Genomic DNA, 12,827 nt, shown 5'->3' with positions numbered 1-12,827 from the left:
CAGGTGCTGCATGATGAATATAATGTACAAATCAAAACGGTGATTTATCAGATTCAGCCACAGGAGCCCTACAACACCTTGGGTTATTGTGAAAAGTCAAGAACAGACTCAGCAGTCTCGCCTCAAAATAGAAATTCCTTTTTTCCAGATAGGAAAAAGGTATCTGAGCTAAGAGATCTATGAAATATCTTTAGATTCATAGCAAAAGAAGTGAAAGAAATGCTGCCCTTCTGAATTCAAGTGTAGCTTTGCTGAATAGGTAGTGTAGGCTGTAGCTGGTAAATAGCAGCATGAATACAATAAACAGACAAGTCATGCTAAAGCATAGATTAGGTTAGAATTAGGAACACAAAATGCTGACATAGACAAGCATGTATTTATGCATTAAAAAGCCACATGGAAGTCCGCTGCCATAAGAATATTTACTGACATGCAGTAGACAAAGTATAATATTTTGTCATATTGCTAAAAGTAATGAGGAAACATTAGGCTTATAATTTCGTTTCCAAATCTAACAGCACTACGCTTTATTTTCTTTGTCAACATTATTTACTTCTTTGTCCCCCCAAAGGCCCCAGCATCATCAATAAAGAAAATACAATTATCTGCACAACACATCAAAATCTTCAGAACCTCATAAATTCACAGTATAACCCTATTAACCAAAGGGCTGCCATCTGTCCCTAAAATTGTATTGACCCTATTGAGTCTGAAGGCATGAAATTCTAGACCAGATCATGATTAATACTGCAAGACAAATCCGCTCTGGGTGATTTCTAAATCCCTTCCCTTCCCAGCATTAAAAAAAATAAATTAGAAAGTCCTGCAAGATGGGGGAGGGAAGAAAAGGGGTCAAATCCAAGTAGATGGAAACCCCTGAAAACTAAGAATTTCCCTGCCTAACAGCAAAGAAATGGAAAGTTTTGATATTTCTCTTTTAGAAACATTGAAACTGTCTCATGAAATTACCCTGCTATTGTGAAATCAGTGCATCATTAAGAATGCTATTTTGATTTATATACTGTCACACTTAAAATGAAACGGCTGTATCAAAACCAAGCAACTCCATCAAGCCAAGCACTAACTAAACATTAAAAAAAGGCAGCAAAAGGGTTGCTTCAGTTCGCAACACCTGTGAATTTTGTGAAGATTTACCAAATCTGACATCAACAGTTTTTACAGCATAAAGAAAAAAAAAATAAAAAAATAGAGAGCAGCCACCTCTTCCCACCTTCCATTCTCAAGCTCATCTACAGAGTGGCAAGAAAGACTTGCCTCCTTCACAGATAAAGAAAGAAGAAAGAAGCAGCTCATCAGGTTGGATTCTAATGTGCAGTATCACCAAACCTGCATTTCACAACCGAATCATCACGGCATGCTAATTCTGGAAAGAATTTCGGAGTAATATCCACCTTTCTCAGAAATCCCTACCTCAAGGTAAAGAATACCTGGTGTTGATACAAGCACTAGCTCATATCTTCCGCCCATTTCGATGAATCAACTGATCACCTGTAACAGAGCAGATGAATCCACTTTCTATTCTCTGACTGAATCCTCCAAAATCTACAGGAGGAAGTTTCTGGGGATAATGCAGCACCTGCACTAGGGAAGGACTATCAGGAATTCTTGAACTGTCTCATTTGTGTAATCATCTCTGATCTACTAAGGAGGAACTTGTCACATAGACAAGTAATTTTATCACCACTGAACAAGTTGCTTATATCTGAAATTGCAATTAAAAGAAAGGGGCTTTTATTTTTCTTGCCTATACAAAAGATCTCACCCCAGCTGAGCTCGCTCTAAGGGTTATATTTCATTTTCAGTTATACTTTAATTTTCTGCTTTCTGAGGACAGGAGCAGATAGGGACCACAAGTCATGCACGCACTCCTCCCAGAGCCCTGCTACCAGACACTTGGCTCTGCTCAAGAAGAGAGTGACATTCATTCCACTATGAAATGGATTTAGCAATGGGAACAAGCAGAAGCTCTAACCTAAACTTGCTTTCTCCAGGGCCCAGAGCGATTAGTAACATGCTAATTGGGAACTCTGCTGACCCAACTCTCCACCAGGTAGGGGCATTGGGATTCAGGTTAGGTAACCCTAACCTCAGGGGTTTTTCCAAATCAAGATGCTGATCCAAGCACTCTGTCTCTAGATCCCAGTGCCAACTCTAGAAACAAAGCTTCAGAACATGGCAAGTCAAGATCCCAAATCAAGCTGTTATGCCTTTCCGTTAATTAGAGAAGTTTGATGGCAGTTCAGGGATACAAACTGATAGCCACGCTATGTCACACAAGAAGACAACTTCTTCTGTAAGCGTTAGTGAAACAAAACTCTGTGGCCTTTAGTAGTTCTTCCCTGGGTTTACAGGTTTTTAATGCATATTAAGAAAACTAATGCAACCACCACTGTGAAGGTTTTTCATCCTCAGCAAATCCTCATGGCCTCAGCTTACTTCACAGTCTCTGCCAACAACCTGCAACAATTCTGGGACATCTCCTACTCCCACAAAATGGTGAAACTCCCTTGGAACTAGAGGGGTAGTTGCAGTGCTTACCTACTGGAAATCTTATCCCAGTAGCTAGACTGGATTCATGCTTGTTCACTGATCTGGTCTTTGGCAATATTTTAAGGAAATAACATTTCCACATGTCGTGGTTTAAGCCCAGCCGGTAACTCAGAATGACTGCAAATGACTGCTACAGCTGAACCCAGGACATCACGTAAGCCAATTCCCATCACTGCAACAATTCTGTCAGCTACCAGGGGAACACTGGCCATATACAATCCCTTGTCTCATTTTGCTAGTGGAATTTGAATATATCCAAAAATAAGTCTTTGCTTTGTCTTTTATTTATCAGGTTTCTCCTAACCTTTGCATTGTTTCAGAATGAAATTCAAGCCTTAATTATTACATTCCATGCTGTGTGCGTTATGTCGCATAGCAGCGTACAGGATTAATGAAAACTGTGATTAAAACAGGATTTATGTTTGGTACAATACCATAATTCAGCACCAAGATGAACCCAAAAACTCAGCTCAGACTTGCTGCAAATATTTGCAGTGTTTATACAATTCAGTTCTGTATTTCTTCTTATAGTCAGAACACAGCAAACTTCACATGCAAGTAGTTTACATGTGGTTTATTCCACCAAATGATGATAAACAGCTCTCCAGAACAAAACCTAAGCACCCTCTGATTTTGACTGCACAAAAATCATAGCACTGTAGTTAGATTTTTAATTAATACCACAAAACTTTTTGGGAATATTAAAATACCTTCAGAACCGAATCCACAATATCCCTTGGATTCGGGGCTCTGCACAAGGAATACAGGATGAATCTGGTGCTGCCAGGCCACTCATGCTAAAATTACCATTGGCCCTTGCTCTCAAACATGAACCAAAAAACCCTATCCAAGTTGCTGGCGGCTCCATGGAAACCGTCAAAAGGGGACAGAAGCATTATTGTTATCCGCAGCAAAGCTGAAGAGATTTGTTAAACCAATATTCTAGTATTCTGTGGCTAAAATACCATCTGTCTCTTTTTCATACAGTTTTTTCCCTAGAAGTTGCCATAACATGATGCACACCCAGAAGAACACTACCAGTGAAAACATGAAATCCTGCCCTATCCTGAAAGGAAATGGAAATTTTCCGGAATGGCTATTTTTCAGCACGAGATGTACATGGACAGAGTTTAGACACACAGTTTAAGAACGGCACGATTGTCAGGAAAAGGATGAACTCTGTCAACCTGCTCAGCTCATTGCAAACTGAGGGTCTATGAAAACGTTTCAGTAGTTTTGTACTTTGAGCATTATTCAATGCCCATTCTTGATTTACTAAAAACATGGTTTTGTAAGTGCATTATATGCAAGTATGGTCACACTCAACTACTGCCAGAGACAACATGTACAGCCTGAAAGAGAAACATTGCAGTTCCCAGAGTTTATAGTATCAGGCTCTCTTTTCTTTGATTTTGATTTCAACAAGCCAGCAGAACCACCTTTAATTGAAATGCATATAAACAAGAAAACAAGCAGAGAGGAAAAGCTCATTCCTGACCTTTCTCCAGGAAACCCTTCCTTTTCTTTCCTTCTATTGTCTTATGATATCAGAGAAAGATATTTTATGTGTACTACTAAAGATTGACAGATATTTAAGTAATTTCTCTATTTAAAGTAAGAGGGTTAACTTGTGACAGTTTTTGCCGGTTTTAACTCAGCTCCTGCTACAGCCAATGAAGGTAGATAGTGATGCCAGAGTAAGAAAAATCTGCTTTCTGGCCTCCCATGTTCACTTTTAACAATGCATATGTCTACAATGAATAGTTTTCTTTCCTGGACACCTTCCAACCAGATCAGCACCTTCTTGCACTTTCTTAGCTTGCAGCTCAATATAACTTGAAAACGCATACTTTCTTATCCCACCGTGTCACTATCAATGCCTTGCAGAACCTCACGTACACATTGCTCTGATTTCCCTTGTCCTGTATTCCTCTTGCCCCTTCCTTCTATTTTCTGGGAAAAGAATCTCAGTGTTCCCATTACCAGGGAAGTTCAGCAAAAACTAAGCCACCATGAATTACAGTTTGTCTCTTCACATCAGCTTTTCAGCAGAAATGTAAACACGTATGTGAATTTCCGATTAGCCACTTTCATCCATCTTTCAGAGTCAAAACACCTTTAAAAATAGAAACATTACAAGCAACATTCACTAGAAACACTCAAGATTATTCAGTTATGAATACCCCCTGACCAGAGTTGGTCTTTTTAATTTCTGAATTGTTGTGTTTCTCACTCTTCTCTCATATGTTGAAAGATAGGTTCCTTCAACATCCCAGAGTCTGTGAGCTCTTTAGCAAAGGTCTGAAACTGGACTTTCATCAGATAACATTAGATGTCATTTTCCATCAGTGACATTGATCAGTTGAGTGACAAGTAACTGTCATTCCCTGCCTTCTCAACAAAACAAATACAATGAAAACATACTACATAACGCCACACATGCTGACTTAAACAGCTCTACTCATCATGGGAAAAACAACCAACCAACCAAGCATAAAGTGAAACTCGTGTTAAATGTAGAATTTATCCTTACAGTTTACTACTTAAAAACTAGCCCTGAAATTCACAGGATGATTTTTAGCTGAACTGTGCTGCTTTAAAAATGGAAGCATCAGCTAATATTGATCAGGGGAGCAGCATTCTCTTCCCATGTCAGCGGGTGATGGGTTGGATTCTCAGCCAGAAAAAGTGTAAGCGTGAAACACCACCCATTAAGCCCAGCTGAGATGCTGGTTCATACATGACATGACAAAATTAAAAAAAATTAACAGTTTTCATTTCTAAGACATCCTGGATAGTGTCTTGAACACAGATTTCCAATAAGGCTGCATCTGAAACCAGAAAAATATTTTATGGTAATTTCACAGAGACTTTCACAGGCATTAAGCTATAGTATATAATTTCAAATCAATTTCTAAGGACAATGCTGACATCTTCATTGAGTTCACCTCACACAGATCACCAATACTGACCGCACATTCCAAGAAAATAGCAACATGTAGGTCATGCTGTGACCCACAAAGAAATACGTGACACAATTCAAAAGGGATCTGCTAACACAGAACCTGGCAAACATGGGCTGAATACCGCTAGGTCAGTAATACGACTGAATATGCATGGATGTTTATTATCTATCAGCTGTGCCTCTGGAACACTTACTGGACACACTCTAAACTTACAGGCTCACTCTTAAAAAGCATTTCCAAATTAATTAATGCAACCTTTTGCTACCAAATAGTAACTGGCACAATTGTTATTTCAGCCGTAAATTACTCAATGTTCTCCAAGTGCAACAGTCCCCATATACTCTTTGTTCATCTTGACTGATTATAATTTTCCATCAGAGAGAGGAGATGAGAAGAGGGTATTACTAAGGGTTGTATTAAATTAAAGCAAATTCTCCTAGCTGATTCTCCAAAAATGACTGCATCTCATTTTATTCCTCACCACTGCACAGAGGCGGAATAGCGCAGCTTGCAGAACCTTGAATATTAAGTACAAATAAATACAGCACAAAAAAAGCCCAAGGACTTATCTACGAATTACAGAACTTCAAGAACAAAAGTAACATTCATGTTCATGAAAATGTAAGTGTATATTATGTATTAATACAATCTTAGATCTTTTCAAAATTAATCACTAAAATATTTGTACATCAAGCCTACCCCAAATACCCACAAAACAGAACATTAATTAGAACATGATTTTAATTTCTATTACCTGTAACATTAAAAGTTCCAACAATTTTGCATATACCATAGACATAAATATTCTGCATCCATTTAAAAAACCCAACTTAGTGAATTTTAGCAAACCAGCACACACGTAGGAAACCAAAAAACCACCCAGAAGCTCTGCCTCCACCCTTTCTCCCAACTTTATTTGCTTGGTCATTATTGATTACCCTAAACCACCTGGGACCTCAATGCAATTTTCAACAGCTGTTGTTTCTTCTTCTTCTTCTCAGTTTTAATTTCCATGTTACTTAGACCTTTTGTTTACAGTCCATGCAATGTAAGGTTTAACAAGTCTTTCCCCTAAACACGTAAAAGAATATTATAATAAACAATTTTAACAAAACTCAACAAATAGCTTGACAAATGGAGCATAGGTGTTAAATGGTAACTGAGATGTTACCTCCTACTGGAGATGGGAGGAATGCATAAAGTGACAATGGCAGACAATGTGCATTTGGCATCAGCCATTCTCAATTAATTCAAATAATTAATTTTGTTATTTTGGATAAAATAATCTGAGATAATGTTATACTTTGCATTATCATTAACTTAAAAGAAGACCTGGCATACCATAGCAGCTCTTCTATCTGAACAATTTTCTTTCTCAGGTACACCAGTTTGCTTTACTATTCGCCAGAGTTACATTTCATTCAAGGTTAGAAATGGAATTGTGGTCCCTCCAGTCTTCATTTGTACTCCTTATTTGTTGGCGTTTAATAAACTCTTAACTATGCAGCTGTGTACTAAAATGTTTGCTGTGCTCATTTGTCTCTTTCTTATTTAACTATGCTATGCGGACAGTCACACAGATCAGTTCACTTTGCTTCTCTCCTGACAGCCACTGATTCAGACTGCTGAACATCAGGAACTTGCTGTGATCTCCAAATGTTGTATTCCAAATAAAACACAGGTCCTAGAGCTTCCAGCATGTGTGACAGTTTCTCAGCTACCCACCAGTGATCCAGATGCATGGCAAGCAAATCCTACAGCACCACAGATTTTAGTGAGATGAATGGAAAGCCTGCATTCCTGAAAGTGCTCACATCATTATTTTTCCCTTAAAGTTCACCAGATATTTTAGAATCCAAATTGCACACTGCAATCCAGGCTGGTTTTCTGTCATTTACAAAGAAGCGGTATTTGTGCACAGTTAAGTTGAAAGTGTTCAGTGTGGCTAGACCATAGAGCTTTTTCGTGATTCTTCCAACGTGCTGTTGAATTTTCTATTTAGAGCCCCACCTCCTGGAGCAAAGATTTCTAGTCCTCGTATTTCAAAGGAGAAATGCAAATAGACCTTAAAGACACAAAAACTAGAAGTACTACTTAAAATTTTTCTACCCTCTTAGATTCTGGATATCGAGAGCTGATGACACAGAGAATTGCACAGATGCTTTGCACAGATGCAGATGATTACTATAAAGAAGGCAGCAGAGAGTCCATCTCTGAAGATGGGAAGATAAATTTCTTATAGTCTGGTAAAGACCAGATCTTCAAGTGATACAGATTTATAGAGGAGCTCTGAAGAGGTTACCTGCTGGGAATTAGAGCAAGCAATTGATTTAGAAACACATAATGCAAACATGCCATTGTAAATTAAGTAAAAGAATTGTTTTTTAAAACAAAGACATTTGCTCTGCAGTCTTGTAATCCAGATATTGCATTGCCATGCACAAAGATTAAAGAGAAATCTGATGAAACCCAAAAGATACAAAGAATGACTGACTCTAGAAAGTGATCCAAAATTCAGGTATCTGCTAAGGACTATTTCGCTGCCTCACAACTTCACAAAGCAAATAGAAAGCTCAAATATTGACCACAATGAAAAATGACCATAGCTCAGTAGTGAAAGCCAAGTTATAAGCCTCATCAGTCTCCCATAATTTGCTTAAAAAGAAGAGACAAAAAGAAGTTAGAATTAACAAACTACTTGGATTTCAACTGCTTGAGGTACACCCGAGTTATACCACCCTTACAACAGTAGAATCCATCACCATGCCTTTTTTTCAGTTGGAGGACTATTTTTATAAATTTTAAAACACAACATCAACTGCCTATTAAATGGATGAATATAAATTAGAATTTAAAATTATTCTGGGCATCATTTTGACAGTTATGTTTCACAGCATTTTTCCTGACTTGAATACTTTGAGGTCATTTATCCTTCATAATGACAGAGAGATTATGCAGCATCTTTCCGGCTACATTAAGGTCTTGATAATAAAATATTTGTCAGAACCCTGCATACATTTACAAATTACAATAGTCAATCACCTCCTTAACACACGACCATGTTTTAGCTGTACCTTATGTTCAATTCCTAATAAGTAGGATACAGAGGTTCTTATTCAGAAGATTATTTAGCTGGGAATGGCCTCTGGAAGCAGAGGAGTTATCAGAAGCACTGATAGGTGACAGGGACAAGGTTATTATAAAGGAAGCTGAGGCAGTGCATTAGCATTTACAGTATCACAGAGCCTGAAATCAAGCTTGGGGTGGACACTGGAAATACCCGGCCCGAGTTCATCTCCAAGGTGAGGGCTGTGTTTCTCTGCCTTAAAGCACTAGCAGAACAGTCAGTCCAAGATCAGCAGGTCAGAAAGGTTGCAGCATCTGTCACTGGCAGCTTGGTCCTTCCAGCTAAGAGCTCTGCTGACAGCCAGTGAATCCCAGCAGTCCACCACATGGCCACAGTTCTGAGACAAGGACAAGGCCAAAGGGGCAATCACAGCAATAGCTCCCGGCAGCCACCTCCTCCTATGGAAATCGTAACAGAAACATTCCAGCCTTTCCTCCCTGAGGCTCTCCCTTGGGATTTTGCTCACACTGGAAGCTAGGGTGGAACCGGCTGCAACCGCATTAACTTGATTGGAATCACAGAATCATCTCAAGTTGGAAGGGACCCACAAGGATCATCAAGTCCCACTCCCTGCTAATTGCAGGACTACCTAACAGTAAGCCGTATGATTAAGAGCACCATCCAGATGCTCCTGGAACCCTGACAGGCTTGGTGCCATGACCACTTCCCTGGGGAGTCTGTTCCAGGGACTGTCAACCTTCTCGGTGAAGAACCTTTTCCTAATGACCAACCTGAACTTCCCCTGGCACAGCTTCATTCCATTTCCTCGTGTCCTGTTGCTGGTCACCAGGGAGAGGAGATCAGCACCTCTCCCTCCGCTGCCCCCCCTTGAGGAAGGCGTAGACTGTGATGGGGTTACCCTCAGTTTACTCTTCTCCAGGCTGAACAAACCAAGCAACCTCAGCCATCCCTCCCAAGTCTTGCCCTCAAGACCTTCCACCATCTTGGTTGTTCTCCTCTGGACACACTGTGATGTGCTTCTCGTATTGAGGCGCCCATGGTGTCTTTTGATTGCTACGGAACTACTTCTACAGCACTTATGCCCTCTTCAACGATTACCAGCTAGCCACCCTCAGACTTCACCAATATCATAACCATTCCCAGAGAACCGATTAGAATCACTAGATATTTACCTCACTCAAGCATCAATCTGAACCTGGCCAAGTGCCAGCAAAGCTAGCTTTTACAGCACAGTAGGCCTAGATTTGAAATTTGTATGTAGAGCAGCAGGCCAGATCAATAGAAACAAAACCTGAGTCAGAGCAGAAGCAATAAGCCTCACATTATTGCCTGAAAAGGGACATAACATTCTCCTGATGGGCCACCCAGGGTGCTAGACCAGGCATGGTATTCACACCAGTGCAGAATCTGACCCAGCAAATCAGAAACACTGAGAATGGGACTCAAATGTGTCACCTTACAGTGATGCATGGGGCAGTATCAGAATGTGAATGTTTTTAAAAAATGCATCTCATTCATTTTTTCCTTACAACAGTCCAAAATAAGCTTTTAAAATATATACTTCTCTATGTTTCCAGCCTACAAGGTACACTCAGCATCTTTTATATATTTGCATTCACAGCAAAAACTAGAAACAGACTACAAATGAGTATTCAGCGCCATACGACAGCCCAAACACAGGATCAAGATCTGCCCTAAGTAGCCATAATGAAACTGAGGGACAGGAATCCAGAAATTCAAATTGCACAGCTGCCGGAGTGGCGTTTCATCAGTTAATGGCTGTGAGAAGAGGCATGTGTTGCACGTACAAAGAGATGCATCTTGCGGGGTCTGCATTTGCAAGAGGGGATGTCTTCACACACACATCCACAGACACACCAGCCCGACACGCAGCACACACGCAGTGCATTTCTACAAAGACATGCTCGGCAAGAAACCCTGTGCAAGGTTGCGCGCATAAAGGGACGGGCAGAGGTGCACCGCGGGTAAAAATAAACCGGGGGCGCGCCCGCCCGCCGCCCCCTCACCGGGCCCAGCCCGACCCCGCCGGCTGCGGGCACCGCGCACAGCACGTTCGGCCCTGGAAACCCTCCCTCGTACTGGGCAGCGCACCTGCCCCCCGCACGGAGAGGCAAGACAATGACCAACCGGGCACAATGGTGCGGGACCACCATTGCGGGAGGGAGGCTGAGGCGGCCCCGGCACGGCGCGCAGGCTGTCTGCCACACCTCTCCATCCCCACCACCATCCCCATCACCGGCTCCAGCTCGTCTCTCCTCCCCTCCATCACCTCCATCTCCATCTAACCTGCACCCTCTCTCTCCCTCACCAACCCCCGACCCCGAGCCCCGCGCCGCCGCCCGAGCCCCATCCCCGGTCCCCCGCAGCCGGCCGAAGTCATTGTTCCGCCGATCACATAGACCTGGCGACCCTCCCGGCCGCCGCCGCTCACCGTGCCGCGGCCAGGAGAGGATGCCGAGCGGCGAGGGACGAGCACAGCGCATCCATCTTCCCGCCGCCACGACGGCTCCAGCGCCCGCACCGGCCCCGCCGGCCTCCTGCGCGCCGACGCTAAAGGCGGGCGCCCGCCCCGCCGCCTCCCCGCGGCTGAGGCCTGCGCTGCCGGGCCGGGGTCTGCGGCAGGCCCCGCCCCGCCGCCGCAGAGCCGCGCGCCCGGCCGCCATGGCAACGCCGCGGCGGATGGCGGCGGCGGGGGGAGCCGCAGTGCCCGTGCCGCGGAAAGGCGCCCGAGCGGCCACCGGCGGGGCCGTGTGAGGGCTGAAGGGGGCCGGGCCTGGGCCGCTCCCTACCTCGAGCACCTGCGGAGGCCGCGGCGGGAGGGCACCGCAGGCCAACGCAGCGGCTCCCAGAGAACGAGCAGACGGCAAGGCGGGGAGCGACTGGTGTTCCCGGTGGCCGTGACCCTCAGTGCAAGGGCGTCCCATCGCGTCCTGGGGAACAAGCTCTAATCGGAGCTGTTTATACACCTCAGTAACCTGCAAGAGCAGTCACACTTCTGCCAGCGAGGTGTCGGGCGAGCAATGGCCGCAGGGTCCTGCTCTTCAGGTTCCTCATAAGCTCCCTCATCCCCATCCCCTGACGACTGGCAGCAACATCCCTGGAAGAGGGCGGTAGGCTGACAAGAATAAACACGTCAAGCATTGCAATCGTGACCCTTTTGGCACTTCACGGAGATAAGGATTGCTGTTAGAACTGATAAGGTGTTCGTTTTTTCTGCAAAAATAGACTCCCCTTCTTGTGGACAAAGTGATAACAAATGTGGTTTTGGGGTTTGGATCTTGGGTGTTGGGTATTTTCTAACCACAGCAACATGCAGGAAAACAAACAAACAAACAAACAAAAAAAAAAAACCAAACATTTATAGAAACTAAAAGATAGTTTAGTTTGGTATTGGAGTTGCAGATTATCTCCATTCTATAATGTTCCCCCGTGAGTGACGAAATCAGAACAAAACTAGTGGCAAAGGCTGAATTCTGAGTCATCTACCCCAAACACCAAATTCCATGAGACACCCCCCCCCCCCAGTATCTAGTGGTTGGGCCTCACTTTAAGTGGCAGTGTTTCAAACCTTTACAGTGAAATCTTTCAGAAAAGAAGGAAACCTAGCGCTGGAAGCAGAAGTCTCAGAGTAACGAGTCTGGCACCATATGCCTGACCAGGCTGCCCCAGCTTCAGCCTCCTCCCCTGCACAGTGGAGGCATTTGGTTTTTCTCAGAGTGGTGCAAGACATAACAGTTTGGTTGGGTTTTTTGTTCGGCGGGATCTGTAACATAATACAAGGGATCCCCTACAGCGTTTTCATAAGAAATACACCATGGGCAGTTAACACATTGAATGATTGAAAAAAGCTTCAATGGCCAAGTAAAACAAAGTTCTGTTTTTAAAGAACTGCTGTAATCTGTACACACCTAGCCTAAATGTTTTTTCATGTTTTGGTTACTGATTGCATAGCTCTGCACAAGAGAAATGGAAGGTCTGAAATATATTGAAAAGGGAAAAAACAACTCTGAAGAACACTAAGACATATAACATGGCACAAGTGCTCTGGGACTGCAGGAACAGAGAGTTTACTTTCTCAAGAAAACTAACTCAGCAGCCTGAGTGAACAGGGGAGAAACAGATTTTTCCACCAATGTATCTCTGTTGCAGGTATCTCTGCACCACTGAAGCAACATTTGGAG

General features: G+C 43.0%; 1 protein-coding gene across 6 annotated transcripts in view; it reads right to left on the bottom strand.

Annotated features, from left to right (window-relative positions):
• JAKMIP2 (janus kinase and microtubule interacting protein 2) overlaps positions 1–11,854 on the bottom strand; it is a 50,549-nt gene extending 38,695 nt beyond the window's left edge. For 5 of the 6 annotated variants that reach the window (XM_030503745.1, XM_030503742.1, XM_030503744.1 and 2 more), the window contains exon 1: positions 11,078–11,258. The gene's annotated coding sequence lies outside the window, so the exon portion shown is untranslated. Of the gene's footprint in view, positions 1–11,077; positions 11,259–11,612 lie in introns of those variants that run through there. The other variant, XM_030503743.1, reaches the window with a different exon arrangement.
• Between the last annotated feature and the right edge of the window lie 973 nt (positions 11,855–12,827).

The sequence above is a fragment of the Strigops habroptila genome, chromosome 12 (genome assembly GCF_004027225.2).
Source record: "Strigops habroptila isolate Jane chromosome 12, bStrHab1.2.pri, whole genome shotgun sequence".
NCBI lineage: Eukaryota > Metazoa > Chordata > Aves > Psittaciformes > Psittacidae > Strigops > Strigops habroptila.
The sequence above is the reverse complement of the archived record's forward strand: the minus strand, read 5'-3'. Positions and strand labels throughout refer to the sequence as shown.